The sequence below is a fragment of the Chrysoperla carnea genome, chromosome 4, assembly GCF_905475395.1.
Source record: "Chrysoperla carnea chromosome 4, inChrCarn1.1, whole genome shotgun sequence".
Lineage (NCBI taxonomy): Eukaryota > Metazoa > Arthropoda > Insecta > Neuroptera > Chrysopidae > Chrysoperla > Chrysoperla carnea.
The window spans coordinates 73,767,104-73,779,269 of NC_058340.1; the positions used below are offsets into that span (position 1 = coordinate 73,767,104).

Sequence of the window (12,166 nt, forward strand, 5' to 3'; positions counted from 1 at the left end):
TAAAAATGATTACATATGTATTTAATTTTCAGTATTTTATTGAACCCATCCTTCTGATGCATTCAATAACATAGACCCTTGATAACTAAAAACCTCTATAACTTAAAATATTTTTTGTTTCCCTTGGACTTTAACTTATCGAGATTCTACTGTATTATTCAATTTTTTTTTTTTCACGTTTGGTTGGAATTTCTGTCCCTAAAACAGACATATTTTGGTAATTTTCACTTGGAATAAAAGAAGAACAAAATAAAAATGTTTTTATGAAAGAAACATATAAGCAATGCCATAGCTTTTGGGGTTGAAATTATTTGTATCTTATTTTAAACTTTGATGATAAATTTTGTTATAACTTCATGAATCAAGACGAAAATTTAGAAGAAAACTTTTCGATATCTGCCATGGTTTTCGAAATATCGAAAGCTGAATATTTAATTAAAATTTTCAATCACTACATAGTATAAAATAAAGTCGCTTTTTCTGTCCTTATGTCCCTATGTCCGCTTAAATCTTTGAAACTACGCAACGGATTTTGATGCGGTTTTTTTTAATAGATAGAGTGATTCAAGAGGAAGGTTTTTATGTATAATACATCCATATTATAGTAAAGTAAGGGGTTGAAATAGGGGTTGAAAGGGATATGCTTCAAAAACTAAAAAAGTTGTACATCGATTAAGCTGAAATATTGACACGATATACAACCACCTTCAAAGATCTATTGTTTTTATCCTTCGGAGGGTAGAAAGGTGTAGCGAGAAAGTGGGAAGGAATTATCGAATATTTACAAATATACCTAAGTGGGGTATCAAATAAAAGAGCATGACGTGTACATTACAAAACTGTTATCCCACGCAAGGAAATGTGGAGGGAGGGGTGCAAGTGGGGATGTTGCCCAACAAAGCGGGTAGTTCACAGCTAGTTTTCGATATTTTGCAAATTACGTCAGATATCGAATAATTATATATTAACTTTTCCACTTATATCGTCAAGGTACAACACAATTCTGATGTGATCTGTATTCTGAAGAGATTATTGCGGGCTAATTTTTCGACAATTTTAACATACTTGCAAATATGTGCTATTTATTTCTTGCGAGCTTAGAAGGTTACAGGACGGTTTTAGAGGAGACGAGACACAAAATTTTGATTTGTTTTCTATTAAAAATTACAATGGATGGTTACTTGCTTGTTTTTTGTTCATTTTAAAGCCTCCCCTTTTCCAATCGACACTCCCATTGAAAGGGGGTGTTATAGGATTGACCGTTATGTGTGTGTATGTATCTTTCGGTTTGTGGCATCGTACCGCTTAAACGGATGAACCGATTTTAATTTTGTTGGTTTCATTTGAAAGGTAATTTTACGAAGAGTGTTCTCAGCGTCATTTTAGGGTTCCATACCCGAAAAAACTAAAAAATTGGCGACATTTTCAAAATGCTTTAAGGAAAAATGTAATTTAATGGAGAGTGTTCTTATATATGTGTGGCATTTTTAAGATGACTTTATATTAAAATCCTCTATAAACTTGCCAACTGTGGCATCGATGACAAGTGGAAGCGTTTTTAATCCGCGATCTTAGTAAGTGTGATCGAATCTGAAAAAAAATAAAGTGGACAAAAGGAACGGTCTAGGATGGAGTAGTAGTCTGTGAGCGACTACAACTCTATGGGCTATCAATGAAATGTCAAAATACTGACGACAACAAAAAAAACACATGTAAGTAATTTTCTATTCAACACTTAAGTTAATTTATTTAAATTGAAATATAAATATTCTTTCTTTTTGTTTTTAGCGTTTACAAATATGTCAGTACTAAAGTTAAAATCATTAAATGAATTTAAAAAAACAAAACAAGAAACTAAAAAAAGATCACAACTTCACAAAAATCACAAGGCGACATAACCTTATTAAAGTAAGTTTTGTTTTTCTTTTATTATTTCTTGTTTTATTAAAATGTGTGATTCTAGTTTGAATTGAACATTTCCGATTTTGGCGTAAAATTCTCCTTGTGCAGTGAACCAATTCACTATCCTCGGTATCTGACCCGTGACTCGATTTAGTCAAGCATCCGCGAAGTACAGCTCCGAGCGAGTTTTCGAGACACCCGTAAATAGGGCTGTCTAAACTCGTGGTCAGCTACCTTCTAAGCGCGGTATTGGTCCACATACACAACAAAATTTATATATTTTATGAAAATCGAATTGGAAATGTTCAATCGCTTATTTTAAAACTACGTATATTAAACGTTTTTGAATTTCTTTGTAGGTAAATCTCCAATTACTATTAGATACGGATTAAAACAGAAGAAAAAATAACAACCGTACTTTAAAATCTAGGAAAAGCCACCATAGGACAACCGATACACGACCAAAAACAAACAACACCAGCCGTTGATGAAATGTCCAGGTATAATTAATTAATCGTTCATGTACGTCCATTTCTTTGAATTTATACCAATTATCTTTATTTCCAGAGTACATTATTGACTGCAAGATTTCCAGTTTCTCCACGATATTATAATTATCGATGTAATATTAAAACGTGCTCGCGTTGCGGGCACGAACGTGTATATAATTAATTTTTAATAAATTTTCTATTCGATGTGTACCCTTCAATGGTGTTTTGTTCAAGAGTAATTCCGTCGTTGATTATCCCAATCCATGAATTGTCGATGTAATATTAAAAACGTGCTCGCGTTGCGGGCACAAACGTGTAAAATTATTAATTTTAATAAAATTTTTATTCGAAGTGTACCCTTCAAGGGTAATTTGTTCAAGAGCCTCATTTTTAAATTGTTTTTGGCTTTTTTACTCGGTTCTGTATTCCTACGCGAACTACGTTGTTTTTCGTTTGTTAAATTTTAATAATTATTGCGCATGGTGGCTATTCACACGTTAGCGTGTACTAACGTCCGTTCACACGCTAGCGTGATTTTAATTCAACTTTTTTAATTGAATGATTTTTCTTTATTTTTTTATTTTGTGTGTGTGTTTAGATTTAGATAGGGTTTTTCTGTCCCCATTCGTATAATGATTTTGATCGCGCTTATTACTATAATTTGACTGATTTTTAATTACTGTCAACCAAACCTACAATCAAAATACTTTGAACCTTATTGAACGGTTCAGTCTCCCCCACTTTAAGGAGAAATACTGTTGTATTTCGGAATTTATTATTGTCTACTAGTTTTAGGTACAGGGATACGTCGCAACCTATTCCTCCCTACAATTTTAGAAGGAGGGAGTCCCGTAACTCATGGCCTATCACATCATCTCCGGCCCGTAGGCGCTGGATGATGAGCCGTAGCTCAGGATCTTCCTCCCGCTGACGTTGCCGAGAGGTAAAGGTTTGTGGTACCTCGTCTAGACTGAAATTTTTCCTGTATGTCCGTCTGTCATATTCGCACTTTGATTGCAGGATTGGCTACATGATAACTTACTTATGGATTCACATAAATATTTTATTGGAGATCTACCTCATGAATATCATGCTTGTGTGATGCGTTGAGTCGTGTTTGGGAACGCATAAACTGCATGACTCTTGATGGTGTGACGTCCTCCTCTCCTACTGCTGTTGTTGGCGCAGGTTGACCAGTCGGCCCTGTCTGTGCTGGTGGCGCAAGAACAGGATGATGTGATGGAGTTGTATTCGATTGCGTAATTGGCGCATGATTCACATGATTTGGACATATTAAAAGAGTTTGTTCGTACTGTGGAACACTCCACATCCCATAACCAAAATACTGCTGAGGTTGTGCAGACGACGCAGGTGGGACCATACGAGGCGCAGGATTCAATATCGGTACGTTTCCAGGACTCGTACCAATAGTAGTTTGTGGTACATTTCCAGCCCATACTGTCGTGGGTAGGGTGGAATTGGCTTTCGACACTGATGGTGCTATTGTCGTAATACCATGAGCACCTGGAATATCTGGCGGAGTAGCGTAACTTGGTGAAGTTGCGTCGACAATGGTACCCAATCCAGCAGTGTTATTTGTTGTAGTTGTTGACATCTGCTGATGATGTCGTGTGTTTGTTGGACCGTGTAGTCGGCATCCTCCGGCAGTTCACCTAGACGTTTGCGCTCGTACGAACAATGAAAAAAAATTTAGTAGTATGTGTTTTTTTTTTTTGCAAAATTTATTTTAAATTATGAGCCAATAATCCTTTTTTTTTTTTCCTTTTTCTAATCCAGACTCGATCAAACTACCCTACGCTATATGCTACCAACTGTGGCATTTTTAAGATGACTTTATATTAAAATCCTCTATAAACTTGCCAACTGTGGCATCGATGACAAGTGGAAGCGTTTTTAATCCGCGATCTTAGTAAGTGTGATCGAATCTGAAAAAAAATAAAGTGGACAAAAGGAACGGTCTAGGATGGAGTAGTAGTCTGTGAGCGACTACAACTCTATGGGCTATCAATGAAATGTCAAAATACTGACGACAACAAAAAAAACACATGTAAGTAATTTTCTATTCAACACTTAAGTTAATTTATTTAAATTGAAATATAAATATTCTTTCTTTTTGTTTTTAGCGTTTACAAATATGTCAGTACTAAAGTTAAAATCATTAAATGAATTTAAAAAAACAAAACAAGAAACTAAAAAAAGATCACAACTTCACAAAAATCACAAGGCGACATAACCTTATTAAAGTAAGTTTTGTTTTTCTTTTATTATTTCTTGTTTTATTAAAATGTGTGATTCTAGTTTGAATTGAACATTTCCGATTTTGGCGTAAAATTCTCCTTGTGCAGTGAACCAATTCACTATCCTCGGTATCTGACCCGTGACTCGATTTAGTCAAGCATTACACGGGGCAGAATACAGCGAAGATTAAAGACCGCGAAGTACAGCTCCGAGCGAGTTTTCGAGACACCCGTAAATAGGGCTGTCTAAACTCGTGGTCAGCTACCTTCTAAGCGCGGTATTGGTCCACATACACAACAAAATTTATATATTTTATGAAAATCGAATTGGAAATGTTCAATCGCTTATTTTAAAACTACGTATATTAAACGTTTTTGAATTTCTTTGTAGGTAAATCTCCAATTACTATTAGATACGGATTAAAACAGAAGAAAAAATAACAACCGTACTTTAAAATCTAGGAAAAGCCACCATAGGACAACCGATACACGACCAAAAACAAACAACACCAGCCGTTGATGAAATGTCCAGGTATAATTAATTAATCGTTCATGTACGTCCATTTCTTTGAATTTATACCAATTATCTTTATTTCCAGAGTACATTATTGACTGCAAGATTTCCAGTTTCTCCACGATATTATAATTATCGATGTAATATTAAAACGTGCTCGCGTTGCGGGCACGAACGTGTATATAATTAATTTTTAATAAATTTTCTATTCGATGTGTACCCTTCAATGGTGTTTTGTTCAAGAGTAATTCCGTCGTTGATTATCCCAATCCATGAATTGTCGATGTAATATTAAAAACGTGCTCGCGTTGCGGGCACAAACGTGTAAAATTATTAATTTTAATAAAATTTTTATTCGAAGTGTACCCTTCAAGGGTAATTTGTTCAAGAGCCTCATTTTTAAATTGTTTTTGGCTTTTTTACTCGGTTCTGTATTCCTACGCGAACTACGTTGTTTTTCGTTTGTTAAATTTTAATAATTATTGCGCATGGTGGCTATTCACACGTTAGCGTGTACTAACGTCCGTTCACACGCTAGCGTGATTTTAATTCAACTTTTTTAATTGAATGATTTTTCTTTATTTTTTTATTTTGTGTGTGTGTTTAGATTTAGATAGGGTTTTTCTGTCCCCATTCGTATAATGATTTTGATCGCGCTTATTACTATAATTTGACTGATTTTTAATTACTGTCAACCAAACCTACAATCAAAATACTTTGAACCTTATTGAACGGTTCATATGTTTCAAGCGCGAGTTTAGGGTTCTGTACTCGAAAAATTTGTCGGGTTTTTTTTAAAATTTTGTAAATTACACTTATAACCTCTTGGCTTTATACTAATGAGAAGAAAACAAATTCGGCAATCCTAAATAATAGACAACAGGTATGATTGGTGTAGAGGTACTACATAGAATAAATAATGTTTTGCACATCACTTTCAATCATTTCAGTTATTTGTTTGTTACCTTTCAATTTTATTTATTTATTTTATTGTATTCATTCTTTATTATTTTATTTTATTTATATTTATTAAAATATTTTAAATGAAATATGATGAACATGCAAATTATATTAAACAAGTAATCTGTTTTATTCATTATTATTATTATTATTATTAATATATTTCTATGTACATCTGAAGATGTTTATGTATAACTAGAGTGATACCCGACCGCTTCGCTGGGTTTAAAAGTATAGATTGATAAAGATTGCTCTCGCTTATTTCCTTTTTATAACACTCGAAATAATGGTAGGGATTGTTTTACAGGGGTAAAATATATGTATGGTTTTCTATTTTTTTAAATATATAATAGTCGTAATTATTCATTGAGTACCTATATCAGAGAAGATGGCCGTGAAATATTATATATTTTCTATTTTTACAGAAATCTGTAATTTATGGCAGTGTCAAACGACTATTTTTACAGAAATTTGTAATTAATGGTAATGTCAAATTTAATAAATTTTTTTTTTTTTGTTATTATTATATTTTTATAAATTATATCTCATGTGTTATTTTGTAATATGAGCTATATTGCTGTACAGTTTCATTAAAATCCATTCGCTAGTTTTAGCGTGAAAGCGTAACAAACAAACAAAGAAACAAACAAAAAAACATGCTTACTTTCGCATTTATAATATATACATATAGAGAAGAGATGTCATGTACTATGTCTGTACAGATGGAAGAGGTATATTTGATTATTGACTATGTATAGCTGATAGTTGATAGATTATCTACACGTTTTTCAATAAGCTTTAAAGAGAGTAGGGGGTCCATTCAATGTAAATCAAATGAAAGGGAATATATATATTCTGCAAAGTGAAATTTGTTTTATGGAAAAAGCTTTCATTGTTCGTAGTGATGTTGTCGAGACAATAATAAAATTGTTTGAAGTCCAGAAGGTATCCGGGATTTGAGAATTTGTATGAGGTCAACATCAGGAGGTAATATTTACATTGTGGAGTTGTCCTGTCTCGCTTTGTGCATTTGTTATGATAACAGTGAAAAATACCCCCCGTGCCGGCAAAATATGATAAATTAAATTTTCTTCAGACGGTTTTCCACTAAATGGACAAACAAAAGCTAAACAGAAACTCGTGACGAAAAAAACAAAACAAATCGGCATTCAAGTTTATAGGACATTCATGCGTTTCAGAGAAGATAATTTAATAACAATTATGCAAAAAGATAAAGAACGTGAACGTTCATGTAAGTAAAGAAAGATATAGCCACTCTTACACACAAACTTATAAGCGTATCTTTCCTCTTTTTTCCTCAGTGAATATAGTAATAAACAAACAAACACATACATAATATCTGTAACGTATAAATTTAAAATTTATACAATAGGTGCCTGTATAAACACTATATAATGTTTCTAACTTATAGAAGTTAAAGAAAAGTCAAAAGTTGTTTATTTTTTTATAAGGAACATTTTTGACACTTAAACTTTTGTTCTATCTCTAACGGTTACAAGATGTGTCCTACGGACCAAAGACCCAGATGATTTATGTTGCGCATACACGAACTCGATTTCATTTTTTACGTCTCGAACATGCTATAAAAATTTTAGCTTGATATATTTTTGCGTTTTTGTGTTATCATGTTGATAAATAGACAGATGGACAAACAACCGAAAATGGACTCCGAATGGAATGGAATGGATTAGGTGACTTCAACACTTATACAAAATTTTGTTCGTAGCATCAATATTATTAAGCGTTACAAACTTGGGACTAAACTTAGTATACCTCGATATATTTCATATATGCATCGTATAAAAAGGGAACTATGAACTTGCTTTTTAACAATATAGCTTAAAATACGCATCTATATAAATGCTGCTATAACTTTTTTACAATTTAATGTCGTTGAAAAGTTTCTCTTTGCAATGTTTCGTGCAAAACTACTTGAAATCTCATTATACATGCTTATTTCGACTACAATTTAGTCATCATCAGTATAAATGAGCTCTTGTGAGAGAATTTAAAAAAAATACAAAAGAAAATGATCTAAGCATTGAAGCAAATTTCAAATCCCTGGTCTCATTTCTAAGACCTTAAAAAACTTTGGGATTTAGAAAATATTCCAAGTTGTTTTTTTCTTCGTGTTTAATTTCTATCTTATTACCACTCGAGCACATTCCTTACTAATGATTTTTTTTTTTTTTTTTTTGAATAATGAAATTGATTTAAAATAAAACACAAATTCGATTTAAAATTTACCAAAAAAAAAAAATGACAGTGATAATTGACTGTATTGATTGATTGATATAAATTGAAATATTTTTTTCCTGATCAACAAATAATTGAAGGTGATTTTATGCATACTCTCGGCATCGCGGTGTGTTTATAACAAACACGAAGAATTGAACAAGAAGTATTCGATGAAAAAACTATAAAAGAAAACAGTTAAAATAATAAAACTCTGTATTATAACTGTTTTGTTGACAAATAATTTAAAATTCCAAATTAAATTTTTATATTATAAATAAAATACATTCCGAATCGCTCACGATTTGTTTCTCCTGTTTTTTTTTATACAATGTATATGAAATATACCAAGGTATACAAAGTTTAGTCCCAAGTTTGTAACGCTTAAAAATATTGATACTATGAACAAAATTTTGGTTTTCAGAAAATCCCCTATTAGTCTATTTCCGGTTGTCTGTCTGTCGTCTGTCTGTCCGTCTGGCATTACGATTACTCAAAAACGAAAAGAGATACCAAGCTGAAATTTTTATAGCGTGCTTAGGGCGTAAAAAGTGAGAATTCGTAAATGAGCAACATAGGTCAATTGGGTCTTGGGTCCGTAGGACTTATTTTGTAAACCGTTAGAGATAGAACAAAAGTTTAAATGTAAAAAATGTTCCTTATAAAAACGTAAATACCACGGTTTACTCGTGAGAGCGAAAATTATGCGCAACTTATATATAGTATGTATTATGTGGGTGACATGTATGTATGTGTAATGTGACAGTGTAATCAACACAGTCTATACATGGTATTTTAACAATTAATCAAGTCAATTGTTTGTTTTCACTTGCTACTATATAGATTTGTATAAATAATGTCAAATTATTAAAATAAAAACAGACAAAAAAATAAAAAATACAAGTGAAAAGAAACAATTGACTGAGTTAATTGTTGAAATACCATGCATAGTCAGTGTTGATTTCTTTATCACATAACACATACAAAAATGTATAAACAGTGTTGATGCGCAAATGTTTGTTTTTTTGACGTCACGTAAATAACAAAAGATATTCACTTTTAAATAGACACGCCCACAACTGATATTCCTATATAAATACATACTATAAAATTTGCACCTAATTAACGCCCTCGTGGGTAAACAGTGATGTTTACAAAAAAATGTTTCAAACAAAAGTTATTTATTTTTTTATTAGGAACATTTTTTACATTTAAACTTTTGTTCTATCTCTAACGGTTTACAAAATGGGTCCTACGGACCCAAGACCCAATTGACCTATGATGCTCATTTACGAACTTGACCTCACTTTTTACGTCCTGAGTACGCTGTAAAAATTTCAGCTCGATATCTTTTTTCGTTTTTGAGTTATCGTGTCCACAGACGGACGGACGGACGGACGGACAACCGGAAATGGACTAATTGGGTGATTTTATGAACAGCTATGACAAAATTTTTTTCCTAGCATCATTATTTTTAAGCGTTACAAACTTGGGACTAAACTTAATATACTATGTATATTTCATATGCATGGTATAAAAATGAGAGAATGATAAAAACAATTTACGGAAGTTAATTTAAATGTCACGAAATATTTTGTGGTTTTATTAATATTGTAGTGTTTCAATTTATGTTATATTTAAATGTGTACAGAATGCTCCAAAACGATGCAAAAACATTTTTTTCTGGGAACTAGCTTTGAATGTAAGCACTCGCATAGTAATTTTTTAATACTCAACCATAGTGAACAAGGAAAAAAATGAACAAGAATGGTTTAATAACATATTAATTAAAATTTTTACGAAACCCCCAACACAAAATCATGTCCGATCGATTTGTTTGTGAGATTGCAACTTCTAAACGGATGAACCAATTTTGATTATTTTTTTGAAAGGTAATTTGATGTTTTTAACTGTATTTCAAGAAAATTTGCTCAACCGTTTAAAGATATACCGCTTTTGTAAGTGTTATATCTATAAACACTCTAGATCAAAGTACTTAAAAAAAAATATCGGTTCATCTGTTAAAGGAGCTACGATGTCATAGACAGACACACAAATAAATTGAACCTATAACACCCGTCTTTGTTAGCCGGGGGTTTAAAGGTACATATTTTATACTTTGAGGATCTATCCAATTGAATTTCAGGTAAAGGTGTCGCACCGGATAAATTGTCTCTCTCCCAGTCGCGATGTTGCAAATAGTATTTCTATGGTGGTAAAAATCCTCAAAGGTTTCTGAAAGAATCTGGATCCGAATACAACACAATTTTCTTTTTAAGAGACGGTATATTAAGAAAAGGGCAATAGATCGCTGAAATAATTATCTCGAAAACATTTGCTGTGAGAAACAGTTTTTTGGTTTGTTTTTGTACAGTTTTTTGTCAACTTGAGTTTGAAGATGTACGGACACCAAGGTAATTTTAAATAAAAAGCTTGATTTTTTATATTATTTGAAGTTTGACTAAGTCTTAATCAATTCTGGAAACTTTAGGGGAGCGGAGGGGTTAGACCGCTTATTTAAATAAACAAATGACGTCAAAAGTAGACATATTTAACATTGATTTTATGGTAAAACGGTAGATGAATGATGAATAGTATGCTTCCTCGAAGTCGGTGGAAATTAAAAAAAAATTACTATAATTAAAGTTAAAACTATAATAAATTTATTGGAAACAAAAAAAAACCCGTTGTGCCTCTTATTAAGGGTGTATAGGATGTAAGGATGTAGCACGTTAGGGGGGGCCACATTTATCCTATTTTACGTTGTATTACAGTTTTTGGACATGCTGTATAATTTTTATTTCAGTAGCAAATAACATAATAAATATATTACGGATTGATTATAAACAAATCTTTTTTTTTCCTTATATTTCTATTTTTGTAACGAAAAGCCAATGATCTTTGGTTTTAATACAATTTTTCCATGTGACTTTCTTACATTGGTTTAGAAAAGGTCAAACAGTTATTTTAACTGTTTTCTCAAGGACGTAACGTATGAAACCTCAATTTTATTTAATCAAGAAATTTGTAATTTCCGTTTGACTTCATTTAAAATAATATCATTATTCTCCGAGTCCGCAGATCATTAACTCTCTAAAAATGGTACATTCATAAAATTTACAATCGCTTTGACGTGTTTCCGTTTGAGAGTTAAGACGTCATACATATGAGAGTGAGTGATTTTATAATTTTATTCCCATGTTTCTCAGACTTTACAGTTAATAATGACGGAGAGAAATTTTGATCATAGTGTATTAACTATCAAAACAGAATAAAATATATTCAAGGGCATTAAAATCAGAAAGAGGGAAAATCGATAACAGCAAACAAAAAATTACTACATCCAACCTCTAGCAATAAATTTATTTGTTATGTAAATACTAAAGCAAATCGTAAAACTAACTTATTTACAACTCAAACAGAATTCTCTTCGTTAGAAAAAAAACTACCAAATATTATCAATTTTCTCAATAAATTTTCCTTTCTTTTATTATGTGAGTGTGTTTAAATGAAAAGGACCCAGCACGATCAGATGGGAAAATGGCTATTTGACTTTTTCAAGAAAGCTCTCACGGCCACAAGATATTTTGACGAGTAGTTTTCGAAAAAATTAAATTAGCTACTTTAGAGCTAATTTTATTGTCGTAGTCAGTTCATTAACCACCACTGACGCCATTTGTGACTTTGTCAATTGTGACCTCGCTTACTTTACAAAATTTGGGACGTCTAATCGTAGCCCTGAATTTGGCTTCCTCCTTCAGCTCACTTAAAACTCAGTTTCGTAT

General features: G+C 32.0%; 1 protein-coding gene and 2 long non-coding RNA genes across 5 annotated transcripts in view; 2 read left to right on the forward strand and 1 right to left on the reverse strand.

The window, feature by feature from the left end:
- Positions 1-12,166, reverse strand: part of LOC123298612 (autophagy-related protein 16-1) — a 788,644-nt gene that overhangs the window by 65,874 nt on the left and 710,604 nt on the right. The gene's annotated exons all lie outside the window — the stretch shown is intronic.
- On the forward strand, positions 1,807-2,510 carry LOC123298613. Its single transcript, XR_006535280.1, has 3 exons — positions 1,807-1,908; positions 2,262-2,402; positions 2,470-2,510. It is a non-coding gene; the product is annotated as an uncharacterized LOC123298613 (long non-coding RNA).
- LOC123298614 lies at positions 4,556-5,291 on the forward strand. Its single transcript, XR_006535281.1, has 3 exons — positions 4,556-4,657; positions 5,043-5,183; positions 5,251-5,291. It is a non-coding gene; the product is annotated as an uncharacterized LOC123298614 (long non-coding RNA).